Source organism: Ictidomys tridecemlineatus, unplaced genomic scaffold (genome assembly GCF_052094955.1).
Source record: "Ictidomys tridecemlineatus isolate mIctTri1 unplaced genomic scaffold, mIctTri1.hap1 Scaffold_50, whole genome shotgun sequence".
Taxonomy (NCBI): Eukaryota; Metazoa; Chordata; class Mammalia; order Rodentia; family Sciuridae; genus Ictidomys; species Ictidomys tridecemlineatus.
The window spans coordinates 1,002,694-1,017,501 of NW_027523264.1; the positions used below are offsets into that span (position 1 = coordinate 1,002,694).

Sequence of the window (14,808 nt, forward strand, 5' to 3'; positions counted from 1 at the left end):
CCTTTGTCCACAAATGATCCAAGAAAGCACACAATTTCAAATCAGTTGCTAACTTGACATTATCATTTATTAGGTTCACTTCTTCTTGCTCTTAGTATATGATGAATTTGTATTTCACTATGACATTTGAAAATGTTTGTTTCTAGTTACTATCAATCCTTCCTCTTCATTAGTGCACTATCCAAGGATTCAAGTAACTGTACCACCTCACCTCATCGAAAAGGTTCCCAAAGGACTTTTTTTAAAATGTCACCTTAAAACAAAGCAGTTGTAACAACTAAGAGAAAAATTACTATTCAAAAAGGATATCTTCTCCAATGAGTGTGGATTTTGTATAAAGAGCAGTCAGTTTCCGGGAAAAGAGAGAACTTTTGTTGTCTCCAATAGCCTTTAATGCTGCAGTTTCAGTTTGCTTTACAACTCCCACCTTCAACAAAGTAAGAAATATTTAATATCAAATCTGATGAAAAACCAATCTAACAAACTCATTTCAAAATGCTTAAATATTAATTCTGAAACACTTAAAATAAGTGAATTAGTCCACAGTGTCCAGATATAAGGGTTAAGCAACAAGGACAATGAGCAGCTGACTAGTGTACACAAATCACTAAGAAGCACTCTGTTACTGAGTCTTAAAATTTTTTTCTGTAAATACCTAACAATATGCTCTTAAAAATCAAGGTACGTTAATAATTATGAAACATTTTTCATTTCTTCAAATGGCAAATTCTAAAACTCATTAAAGCCTGCCTGTTACTTTAAAGGCATGTTTTCACTCCCTGGAAGAGAATCTCCCTCCCTTCTCCCTTGAAGTAAAAAATCAAAGCTGACCTTATATCCTTTAGCCACAAGACAGCGTACATGAACAAATAGTCTGTGAGTTGGTATACTTGCTGTCATAAAGTTGTGATCTAAATGGCAATAAATATTCAGCTCCCGGGCAGCAATCTAATATTAAAAAAAGAAAGAATGTTAATAAATTTCTATTTCAAGATTCCATGTGGGATTTGTTAACTTTGTTAAAAATTCATCAAGGTATACATTTAGGATTTGTGTACTTCTCTAAATGTGTGGTACATCAATAAAAAGTTTGAAAGAAACTCCCCATATAAATTCCCTGGTCTCATCTATTTTTTGGCAGTTCCTACCACCTGACATCAGGGCCAAAATCTGTATCTCTAAATGTCTCCAAAAAATGACAACTCTTTTTCTATGTCCTTAGATGTTCCAAAACCTAAAAGTGCTGAGGTGTATTTACGTAAGGACTATTCAATATAAAAAGGAAGAGGCCAAAAGAATAAGAATTTTCTATGCAAATGGCATATACAAGTAACTGATGATTAGAAGATACTACAGAGTATGCATAAATAATAAATCCACTTGGACAGAGGAAACTTTTAATAAGTGACATGAAGAACTCTCTAGACTGGTTTGTTAATTAATGATGCATGGTTGATAGAAATGCAAAAACAGGAAGCAGTCCCTGATTCCCTGCTTTCTTCCAGAACACACTTAGACACCACCAAATAGAGCCATGGAAGTCACTTCCAGTACTTTCACTCCTTTACCCCTTTACATCTAAACTGTATTCACCCATCACTGAAGACAAGAAAATATCATCCTCTACTATCTATGGTCAAAACATTTATCATTTAACCTAGATGGTTTCTTTTTCTCCTTCACCTATAGGATGCCAGCTATGTATCTGTTCTTTTTTTAATATTTTTATTAGTTGTTGATGAATTTATTTTATTTTATTTATTTGTATGTGGTGCTGAGAATCAAACCCAGTTCCTCACACATGCTGGGCAAAGGGCTCTACCACTAAGCCACAATCCCAGCCCCCGTACCTGTTCTTGACCTCAGGAAATATGGCAATACTATTTCATAACACAGAACACAATGGAACTTAGAAGAACACCACCTTTCTGCCCCAACATGATTCAGAAAACATGAACAAGAAAACATTGGCCAACTCTTCTCTTCCCATCCAAGGGGTGGCAGATATACTACATCATCATGTTCTGATGTTATATGACCTAACCAGTCTTGAGAGACTATGTAGTCATGACAATCAACCACCGCTTCCAGCAAAAGCTTCCCTCTACTTGCCTGTTGAATGTGCAAATTCACTTTAAACCTTCTTGATCTGTATCAAATACCCCTAAGTTAAATTGAGACATAGCTTAGGCTAAGATCAAAAGATGACTGACACAAAGACCTGTGGGTAGTTGGCAGAATTAATGTGCTCTTTTCATTGAAACTTAACTTTGTATCTGGCTATGAAAATTCATTAATTAAGGTAAAAAGAACTTCCATACATCTCAAAAAAATTGTTTTTCGCTTGAGATTCTCCTAAAAAACATATTTGTGGGCTGGGGTTGTGGCTCAGTGGTAGAAACTTTGCCTACCATGTGTGAGGTACTAGATTCAATTGTTAGCACCATATATAAATAAATAAAATAAAGATCTACTGACAACTAAAAAAAAATAGTTAAAAAAAACCACATTGGCAATGGTTCATCCATCAATTGATTCATCTAATCAACTTTTTATGGATGAAAAGTATTGGCCTAGCACCATAGAAAATAAACAGTAACATTCCAGTAGGGACTCCTCACTTCTCCCCCACAAGTCTAGCTCCATCAACTTTGCTTGTGCTTGAGTTTTATTTTAAATGACAGCATTTTAAAGGGTGACTGATCAAATTAGCTTTTCACAAAGTCAAGAAATAAAACAAAAATATTGAAAAATATCTAAAGCTGAAAAAAAAATTAAAACAACTTACCTCTGCATCTTCCCCAAAGAATCTATACTTATATCCACATTCCACACATAAAATTGCATCTTTATGCTGCTGTTTCATCTCTATATATTGCAACTCTAATGGTGTGTAGATGCTTTTCGATTGTCTATTAGATGGTTTATCAGAAGTTTTCTGTAAGTTTTCGTGAGTCTTATGTGATAGGCCAAACTGACTGTCCTGGCAACCAAAAAATTTAAATAGTTTAACAAGAATAAACTATTATAATAAATTCTCAGAGAAAGTAAATGCAAAATTAGCAAAAAGCTAATAGTTGGTAAATCTAGGTGAAAGGTTTCCCAAGACACAATGTAGTATTCAGGCAAATTATCCCTAGACCACTGAGCAATTATGTTCATTTGGTAGATTTTTACCATTCATCTTTGTCTTTTCAAGCTCTCAAACAGCTTATTGCTTGTAATAATGTCCTTATATTGCTTCTAGATAACCCTTCTATTTGATTATTTCTAATTTCACAGAAAAATAAAGTTGGTCATTTTATGTACAAAGCAATATGTACAAAGGTTTGAAATTTTTTCAAAGTAAAACGTTTTAAAAAATTATGAACCAAAAAAACAAAAACTGCCAGTATTTAAGTTAATTTTGCAAATCTAACCAACCTGAATGTTTTATATACTTCTTTTTAAATTTGATGTTATTGGACCTATAATTAATAAACATTTATTTTCTTATTTATTCCCAGGTATACAATGAATAAAAGTCAACTGGGGATAAATCTTGGGCAAAAACACTTGCAGCAAGCATGCCAACATGTAAAGCTGCACTTAATGTTTCATGTTTCCAAGCATGCTCTAAAAGATAGTATATTCTATAAATCTGTATTACAAGAGAGAATCATCATTGTTTTGGTAAATAAATAGGGGAAAGTAGTTTTGGGAAACAAAGAGCATTGGGCAACATTTTGAATATTAGTACTCCTACTATCCTGAACTTCCTGTAACATAAAACCATAATTAATTCCAACTTACAGCTTAGAGAAAATCCCTTGATTATTAGACTTGATTAAGAAATGGAAAAATGAGAAAAATTGATAGGATAAATCAATTTTTAAGTAAGAGCCATGCTGTCACTCTCAATATCTAAAAAGTTACTCAACTACCACTGGAATAAAAAATATGCCCTAAAAAACTAGTGAGCAGAAGAAGAGGAATGGACAGAGAGCAGAAAAGTGTAGTCTCATATCAATAGAAACCCCAGAAACATGTATTCTGTGGATGTCAAGTAAATGTTTTTAAGAAAAAAAAAAAACAGCTTAGCTGGGACGGCACAGAAAGACATTAATTTCAAAAAGACTCAATCTATCTAAATAACATAGCCCAGAAAACTCGCAAAGATTCGCAATAGGAAGATGGTAAGGTGTGGAGAGGAATGGCCAAAGAAACGTAGCTCATCGTAACATCTGAGAATGCAACTGTTTTTCATTTTGAGGGATTTTCAATTTTGTTTCTATGACTCTTACATAAATTCCAGGAATACTACATAATATAAAAGTTAATTAATACTTACAAAAATATATTTCCTAGAAAAAATGTTGCTCTCATTTTTTTTAACTTATTCTTTTACTAAATAAGACTTCTGGGGGGTGAGGTGAAATATGTTCTCTCCATGTGGGATACTAACAAGTAAATCTAAGTACTTGATTATTAAGCAACTTAATTTTTATATGATTTGGGTGGAAATATTTCTCAGATATACTATATTTTCTTTAATATTCACAGATGCAGCATGTTGAACTCAACCTTGTCTTGACAATTCAGAGTGATCAGAATAAATTTCAGAACCTATCCAGAGTCATGTTGACCCTTCATTAATATCCCTAGACCACTGGGCAATTATGTTCAATTGGTAGATTTTTACCATTCATCTGTGTCTTTTCAAGCTCTCAAATAGCTTATTGCTTGTAATAATATCCTTATATTGCTTCTAGATAACCCTTCTATTTGATCATTTCTAATTTCACAGAAAAATCAAGTTGGTCATTTTATGTACAAAGCAATAGTAGATAGGCTCTACTGAGCCCCCAGGGTAAATGTTCCAATTAATAAAATGAGATTTCATAGACTTTATGACTTCTATCCATAATGATCACCCTATACCATGGTGAACTGCTTCTCAGTATTAAAAGGTAATAGAAAAGAAAACATTCTTTCCTTTTCTGATGACCTACGATAAGTGAGTTTAACCTATAGTAGCCCATTTGAGACAGAAGTCCATAGATCTGAACTTTGTGGGAAGGGAAAACTGTAAGCAAAATTCTATTATCCTAGTCATTTTTCTAAGAAAAAGTACATTTCATTAAAATTTTAATAAATAAATATATATGCATATATACACACACACACATATAAATTCAAAAAGCATTTCTCTAATTCAATGATCATCCACCATGTCTACACATTAAAATAAGAGCTTCTAAGAAAATAGCCATGCACAATTCTCAGTGAAGACCAAATAAATAAGATTCTAAAGGAAGGTTGTAAATACCAATTTTTGTTTTGTTTTGTTTTGTTTTTAATTTCTCCAGATGAGTCTAATGTAAAGCTAAGGTTGAAAGTAAACCATTCGTCTGAATTATAGATTTCAATGATGGTGCCAGACAAGATTCTGTAATGATAGGAACCATTAATAAGTCACAAAATAAACAGTACAAGAAGTAAAAACACATATTTATTTGGTTTACCTCTAAGTTTATTTAATACATGACAAGCTTTCAACTGGAAACCTCAAAACATTGATAGATAGATAGATGTTGCCCTACATTATTTTCCATGCAAATCATGAAAACTTTAAGGAGAGCTATAATAAAATTATGCATGTATCAATAATCTAAAAAATTCCCCCAAGTCAGTGATTCCTAATACAGGCAGTAAGTACATCACAATCAGAGACTGTGAAATAAGGGAGGTTCTAAAATAAAGAGTATTGGCTCAAAATAATTTGGGAGTCTTTTAATTTTTTGTTTTGTTTTGTTTGAACACAAACCAATTCATCCCTCATAATACACAGCAAATTAGAATATACATATGTTAGTTAGAATTTCTTATGTTTCACAATATATCTGTGAAACAAAAGATCTGTCAGGTAACTCAGATGATCAGTCAAGTGTCCTCAGTGACCACACAGAAACTAAAGGATTTCAGAACATACTGTTCTGGGTAACTGGAAATACATCTATATAACAATTACATACCTTTTGGTTCACTTGGGATTTAGAATCTTCAGAAGAAACTGCATTCTTTGCACGTTGAAAACTGATATCCTCAAAATCAGTACATTTTGGTAGAACTGCAAACCTCTCTTGAAGAGGTGCTATCTGGACTCTATTTTGATGAATGGCAGAATCGCAGCAGAATTCTTTCAGTTTTTCCAGAGACTTTGAGACAGTCCTGGTCCTCAGACATTTTTTTGGCTCTTGGAAAACAAATGAGAAGAAAATATAACCACGGTATTTTGGTCTCATTATGTCAACTTATAATAAACACAGAATTTTCTAAAAAGGGAGATTCCCATTAATGGACTGAACTATAATGTAATAAAGGAATAAAGAACATCAAGTTCAGGTTAAAGGTGGCATATTCAAGCATACACCTGATTTCACTCATTTCTGAGACCCCATTGAATAACTACAGTAGCAAGCTGGGGCTAGAGTTCAGTGGTAGAGCTCTTGCTTCTCCTGCTCACATGCAAAGCCCTGGGTTCTATCTCAGCACTACAAATGAAGAGAGAGACAAAGAAAAGAAAACTACACTGCAGTTTGATTCTGGTTTTTATTTGTTGGTTTGTTTTCACATTTAAGGACAGACAGGAGAGGAGAGGCAACAATTGCAAATGAAATCTTTGAAGCTAGAAGGGAAAATAGATGAGCTCTCACCAATCAGCCCACCCAACTCAAGCTAAGTCCTAAGTCAATAGTTAAGAAAACCAAGGACCAATCCTATTTGCAACACAAAATGATCAAGAGACTGGGGAATTACTACACCAGTAACTGTAGAAATGGAATACGGGAAGATCTAAAATAAAGGCACTGAATTCAAGTAATTTGGTTTCTAGACACCCCACACACACTCCAAAGTTAAAGGCAACTATCTTTTCCTCACCTCAGCAGCACACGGGAGATACCTCTGGAAAGGCAAAACAGGCATAGCTGATGGAGCAGCAACTCAGAAGGGTGATGGGAATGTACATTGACTATATGCTGATACCCCAAGCTCTCCAGAACCTAGGAAGCTAGGAGGTTTCTAATTGAAGAATCTGAACAGATTAAGGGGAAAGTCTTAGATAATGACATCAAGGGTTCACCAAGGAAATCCAATCACTCCACTCAAACACCTGTTTTCCTGCTTCCAAGCTTTGCACATGCTATACTTTCTACGTATCAAAATTGTATTCATTCTTCAAGTTCCATCTCAAAGCTATCTTTTCCATGAAATTCTCTAACTCTCCCAGCTTTAAATCATTTTTCTTTTACATTCCTATAAGAAGTTCAAATTTTTATATAGTACACAGTCTGCCTAGTAGGAGTTGTTTATAAGCAAGCAATCCATAGAGAATGGATCTATCATTTATTGGATCTTTACCATGTACCACAATATATTATTTCACTATTTAAAGCAATAGTATTAGGTAGCTATTAGCAAATATAAGGGAACTGGGGTTGCATGAATTTATCATCTTTTACCCTTCCTATGAAAGCAAGAACATTCTGAGGGCACAAGTGATATTCTGTTCATTTCTGAAAGTATAAAACTTTCATAATTTAAGTGTGTACACAGATTTCCCTCCTGTGGTTAAAAAAAAAAAAAAAAAAAAAAAAAAAAAAACTTTCCCAGAATGTAGGTCAGTGAAAATCTTGGGGTTGTAGTTTTTGAAAACACAAAACAAAACAAAAGACGGATCTTTAGTTGAAGTGTTGAAAACAGAAGTGAAGTACTAAGGCTCTACTGCATGGTGTATGTTTGTGATTGAGTAAAACTCAAACTTCATCACTTCCTAAAAGCTGTATTACATTTTATTTTTACTTATGTCTTAACGTTATTAGTGTCTTTTATCTTTGTATGGTGGAAATACGCATTATGGTATGTTGCTGCTACTTTGCAACCCTTCTGATTCAAGAAAGGTGAAGCTATAGGGACAGGCTCACCTAGTGCTAGATATACTCTGACAAAATTTAAAAACAATCCTGAAAACAATCAAAATGACCCATGAGGAAGTTAACTAAATGCAAGAATAAAGTACAACACTCTAAAGAAATACAAAATCCAGTAGAAAATAATAAAGAACTCAAAACAGTCACGATCCAATCAATTGCTGGACATGTGAAAAGTATGAAAAATCAATTCAATGATGCAGATCCAGAGAGGACAGATATGATGAAATTAATATATACAGACATGTTTTATAAATACACTCCACATAACGAGAAGGCAAAGAAAAACATAAGCAAAAAGAGGGGTAAAAGGATACTTTTTTTCTATTAATAGTTTTACTGAGATATAATTCACACAGAGAAATTGAAGATATTATTTTTAAAAAAAGGAACTTCAGAGATAACATCTAAAATATCTAAAACAGGGCTGGGGATGTGGCTCAAGCGGTAGCATGCTCGCCTGGCATGCATGCGGCCCGGGTTCGATCCTCAGCACCACATGCAAAGATGTTGTGTCCGCCGAAAACTAAAAAATAGATTTTTTTTAAAAAAATAAAATATCTAAAACAAAAATTTATTGAAAGTGCTTTATAGCAGATTAGATGCTACAGAAAAAAGATCACTGAATTTGAAAGCATTCTATCCAAAATGAAACATGAGGAGAAATAAGACCTGAAAACAAAGCTTCAGTGATTTCAGGGACAATGTCAAGTAGTTCAACATCCCTGAAATAAACTTTGAGAAGAAGAGAGAGGAAGGAAACAGAAAAAAAGCAGTTGATAAAATAATGCCTAAAAGAGCTTTCCAAATTTGATGAGAGCTTTAAACCCATAGACCCAAGAAGCTTTAAATGAGCTTCAAACAGGATAAAAATCAATTCAAAGTGGCCTAAGGCCCAACAAAATCTAATCTGTGGAAATCTATAATGATGAGAAAATCCTAGCCAAGAGAAAATGGACAGGAAAATTGGCCCTCTATAATTAAAACAAAACAAATGAATAAACCAAAAAAACCTAGATTGTCACATGCTAAAAATCAAAAATCCTTGAACATGGTGACTCTCTTTCTTCTAAATACATGAATTATTTAATATATACTTTACCTTGTTTACTATTATTTCTCTTATTTTAAAAGCATATTTTTAGTATATTTTCCAAGGTATGTTTTACCTTTGATTATTTCCATGATTTCCAAAATACATTCTAAAATAACTTTTCAAAAGCATGTAAGTTCCCTTGTGAATACAAAGTTTTCCTCTCCTGTGGAAACCAGATTTAAAAAAAAAACACAATAAAAAAATTTTAAAAACTGGATATGTGGCTCAGTGGTAAAGAATGTGATTTAACATATATGGGGCCATAGATTCCATCTCCAGCACCAAAAAAAAAACAAAAAACAAAAAAAAAACCTTGTAAATTGAAAAATTGAGAAATGAGGCGGATATGAAAAATATTCAACATCCCTAGCAGTTATAGAAATGCAAATTAAAACTACATTGAGATTTTATCTCACTCCTGTCAGAACGGCAATTATAACGAATACAAGTAACAATAAATGTTGGCAAGGATGTGGCCAAAAAGGTACACTCATGCATTGCTGGTAGGACTGCAAATTGGTACAACCACTTTGGAAAGCAGTAATGAAGAGTCCTCAGAAAACTTGGAATGGAACCACCATTTGACCCAGTTATCCCACTCCTTGGCATATAGCCAAAAAACTTAAAATCAGCATACTATAGTGATGAGGCCACATCAATGTTTATAGTGGCTCAACTCACAATAGCTAAGCTATGGAACCAAATAGATGCCCTTCAACGGATGAATGAATAAAGAAAATATGCTATCTATACACATGGAATATTATTTAGCCATAAAGAAGAATAAAATTATGGCATTTGCTGGTAAATGGATGAAATTGGAGACTATCATGCTATCTGAAATAAGCCAATCTCCCAAAACCAAGGGCCAAATGTTCTCTCTGATATGCAGATGCTAACACACAATAGGGGAGGGGGAATAGAAGTTCACTGGATTAAACAAAGAGGAATGAAGGGAATGGAGGAATGGAGGGGGGATGGGAATAGGAATCACAGTAGAATGAATGAGACATAACTTTCCTATGTTCATATATGAATACATGACCAGTGTAATTCCACATCATGTACAACCACAGAATGGAAAGTTATACTCCATGTATGTATAATATGTCAAAATATACTCTACTGTCATGAATATCTAAAAAGAACAAATAAAAAATAAAAAGAAATGAGATGAATCTAAACAGTTGCATATTACCTAGAAATAAAAAGAATGAATGTAGTTTAGAGCAGTCGAAATTATAGATGCAGAAAGTAGAATGGTGTGGAGAGCAGATGAACCCATAGTCATTGGCTGATCCTGCAGTGTTGGAAAAAGCCAAGCCTGGGAAACATTTCTTGCCAAAAAGCAAAGAGGTTAACAGCCTTGACACTTGGCTCTGATGCTAACAGTTATGAGACGTTCCAGTACAGTGGGCTTCCTGGGTGCAGCAGGATAGTCATAAAAATGTTTCTATCTCTGTAACTTTTTAGTGCACAAAGAAGCCTCTTGATAACTCAGAAGCCTTGAACAATTTACAATGCCCCTATAGTTTAACTTCCTGATTATGAGACTCTATATAATAAATTTGCAGAGCTAGTTCCAGGTCACTGTTCCTCCATTAGAGGGCAGTGTCCCACCTGGCCTTAGCTTTGCTTAAAAATGTTTTCTTTTTCTTTGTGTTTTTCTCCATCTCCAGTCACCCCTACTCAAGATCCTTTGTTGATGCTTGGCAGGTTGTGGCAGAATGGTAGCTGCCAGAACTGGAGGTGGGAGAATGGGAGTTATTATTCAATGGGTAGAGTTTTAGAAATGCAAAAGGAAAAAAGAGTTCTGGAGATGAATAGTAGGGATGATAGAACAATTTAATTGTACTAAATACCACTAAACTGCACACTTAGAAATGGTTCATGGTGAATTTTATGTTTCTTACAACTTAAAAAAAATGAATTTTAAAAAAGGAATGAAGTACTGCTACCACGCAGATGAACCTTGAAAATACGATACTAAAGAAAATAAACCATATACAACAAGCCACAAATTGTATGATTCTATTTATATGAAATTATTTCAATAGATAAATCTACAGCAGAAAGTAGATTAGTGGCTGCTAGGGCTGGAGAGTGTTACAAGGAAACGAAGGTAGCTGCGACTGGGTATAGGTCTTCTTTTGGGATGATGAAAATGTTCTAAAATTGACTCCCTGCCACAGCCTTCAGCCCCAGTGCTAGGGATCAAACCCAGGGCCTTATGCATGCTACACAAGTACTCTCTACCACTGGTCACATCCCAAGGCCCTAAAATTGACTTTGAAAATGTTTGCACAAATCTTGAAACAACTTAAAAGTCATTAAATTGGTGAACTATATGGTATGAGAACTGTATTTTAATGATCGTGAAGAAGAAGGAGGAGGAGGAGGAGGAGGAGACTACGATGATGACAACCACCCTGGGACAGAACAGATACCCACCTTCTGAATGCCAATTTTTTAAAATATTTTTTTAGTTATAGATGGAGACAATATCCTTTTTCTTTGTTTGTTTATTTTTACGTGGTGCCGGGGATTGAACCCAGTGTCTCACACATGCTAGGCAAGCGCTGTACCACTGAGTCACAACCCCAGTAACCCTGAATTAACAAATGACAAGCATTTTAATTTCAACAATTTCCAATCTCAACTGTCCTGTGTGGCCCCCGTTAAGCCACTTAACTATGGCAGCCCTCAGTTCTCCTCACCTGTCATCTACCTTTTCCTCTATAAAAGAAAATAAAACAAAGTTTTTAGGAAGAATAAATGAGCTACAAGAAGCTTTAGAATAAAAGCAGACTTTAAAAAAAGAGCACTCACTGCTAATAGAATTTACTGAAAAACTGAACAATCAGGTCTATATAGAGCAATGAAACAAAAAGAAAAAAGGCAAAGAGCCCCAGAAAATGCAAAATTAACCAGTGGCAAATCTGTCAAGTCATGCCTCCTTCGAGCCCCCTCCAGAAAAGAAAAGGACTATGGTATTAACAGATGTTATCAGATATATTTTTCTCATTAGTCATACATCTCCATTTTTGTAGTTAGTTCTTATTCATGTTGGCCCTAAATCCAAATTTTACCATTTATATGGAAAAATAAGTATCCGACTTATTATCTCTAGCCGTATAGACAAGTTATCTTCAATGAAATGGGACATTTTGTTAATTTGTTTGTTTTATGTTCTGGGAATTATGAATAAAGATGGATTTCCTGTCTCTTCTTATCACAAAATCTCTGGAGCCAAAAACTAGAAAAAATCTGCTCACTCAATCATCTACACCCAAAATCACCTCTGGAAGTCCAGCAGCTCAGCAATGCTGTTTTTTTGTTTTGTTTTGTTTTAATTAACATTTCTTGTTAATAATATAATATGTAAACTATGAAATTATTACTAATTAACTAATTTGTGGGTCTATGTTGTGCACACATGTGTGTGTGTAAATATAGAAAAATTTGGAACAACACACAGTACCCAAACAATGAGCAGTAGACCTCACTAAAAGGGAAGGTCTTTCACTGTCTACCATCCAAATTTGTGTACTGTTTGAAATTTTTATAACAAGAATATCTCATTTTTAAAAACATGACAAAAATGGTTAGAGTGGAAAAAAAGAGAAAGTTGGGAGAATTACAGCCAAATTGCAGAACTCCAGCTCCTCCACTGTCCCCCTCACCTCCTATACATATCACCACAAACTCAAGCAATAGTGATCATTGTCCAAAAAGAACAAAGTTTCAACCCTCCAAGAGCTTTCTCTGCCATCCAGAAAAACTCAAGAATATCAGAGCCATGACTGCTGAGAAGAATCATCGCCCAGACTCACCAGGGTTACCAGGCATTACCAAGTCATTTCTTTCTTCCTTTTCTTGGACTTTCTTTGCTTTTTTTTAACAGGCCCATCTTTATCCAGCTGTCTTTTTTTCCTTTGTTAACTTCTGTAGCCTACAGACAAAGGTCACAAAATGAGGTGTTATCTATTCTGTGAAAGCTTGATGTATGTGAAGTAATTTAAACATTATTTCTGAATGACACCAACTTCTCTGCAATCCATTCCTCATAGAATTATTGTTAGCTCTGGAAAGTCCTGAGTTAACTGTTTTTACCTCCATCAAGGACAGGGTGGAAACTGGCAGGTCATGAGCCTCAGAACCTCTAGTCCTGCTAGAATAAATGAAACTAAGCCATATAATACCTTCCTTTACTCAATCAGCCTTTACTTATCTCAAATTATAAAACCTGATTCACCCCACTTACATGTTAAATAAAATACCCCTAAGAAATAAAATAGTACTTATCAAAGCCAAAATTAGGAGCCAAAGATTAAATATACAATATCACTTTTTAAATACTAATCAATATTTAACTATGTCCTGTTTAAATACAATATGTTCACCATTAAAGTTGCCACAAGACTATGAACTATCTATTGGCAGGAAGCCTGACAAAAATTTAAGTCCTTCACCAAATAGTCTCTAAATGGTAGACGCAAAATAAAATTTTGGTGAATTCGTGAAAATTAGGTCATCCTTAAAAAAAAAAAAAGGAAAAGAGAGGAGCAATTACTATAGGAAAGAAATGTAAATGAAGAGAACTTTTTAAAGCAGGTTAGTTGTAACTCCATTAAAATGTGGTTTGTGATTAAAATTCAGTCTGTAATCCCCTTCCACACACCCTTAGTTTGGGAAGCATACAGGGTACCCTAGGGAAGACTCCCTCTTGGGAAAGCCCAGAGGAGGAGGAGGGGGAGGAGGGGAGAAGGGGCGGGGGAGGGGTAGGGGAGAGGAGGGAAGGGAGGGGGAAGGGGAAGAGGGAAGGGGAAGGGGGAAGGGGAAGGGGGAGGGGAGGGAAGGGAGGGGGAAGGGGGAGGGGAGGGAAGGGGGAGGGGAGGGAAGGGAGGGGGAAGGGGGAGGGGGAAGGGGGAGGGGAGGGAAGGGAGGGGGAAGGGGGAGGGGAGGGGGAAGGGGGAGGGGGAAGGGGGAGGGGAGGGAAGGGAGGGGGAAGGGGGAGGGGGAAGGGGGAGGGGAGGGAAGGGAGGGGGAAGGGGGAGGGGAGGGAAGGGAGGGGGAAGGGGGAGGGGAGGGAGGGGGGAGAGAAAGGAGGAAGGAAGGAAGGAAGGAAGGAAAGAAGGACAAAACAAAAAATCTTAGTTTATTTCACTAAAGATTGGAAAGCAAAAGGGACTGGGGTTGTGGCTCAGAGCTACAGGGCTCGCCTAACATGCGTGCTGCACTGGGTTCCATCCTCAGCACCACATAAAAATAAATTAAAGATACTGTGTTCTCCTATAACTAAAAAATAATATTTAAAAAAAGACTGGCAAGCAACAAAGTATCCAATGATTAACCATTGGCATTTATAGACACTTTATACATCCAAATTGAACGTCACACATTAAGACGTGAACTATAAGATGGTGACCACTACTCAGCTTCAGCCCACAGTGATTTAAAATATTCAGCAATGCTGTTCAGTGATAAGAACTACATATGAGCAGATTTCTTAAAGTCACCCAACCAAGCGTGTGGAGAGAAGCCCCTTTTCAAACATCAGTCCAGGAAAGAAGAGGGAGAATTAAAAGACACAAGTATGCCAGACCAACTGGCACTCTCCATTCGTCAGAATGGAAATTCCCTTCAGGTCTCCTCTTAACAACCAGAGGGACCTTGGCCTCAAATCTATTCCCTCAAAACAGGTGATGCAAAAAAAAAAAAAAAAAAAGAGGTAATGCAATC

At 35.5% G+C, this 14,808-nt stretch overlaps 1 pseudogene across 1 annotated transcript; it reads right to left on the minus strand.

The window, feature by feature from the left end:
• Positions 1–277: 277 nt before the first annotated feature.
• LOC144373802 (DNA mismatch repair protein Msh3-like) lies at positions 278–14,688 on the minus strand (annotated as a pseudogene). The gene is made up of 6 exons (XR_013433357.1): positions 14,672–14,688; positions 12,900–12,999; positions 6,015–6,235; positions 2,789–2,983; positions 832–948; positions 278–427 (listed from the first exon to the last, which is right to left on the minus strand). The product of XR_013433357.1 is annotated as a DNA mismatch repair protein Msh3-like (transcript).
• Positions 14,689–14,808: the final 120 nt, after the last annotated feature.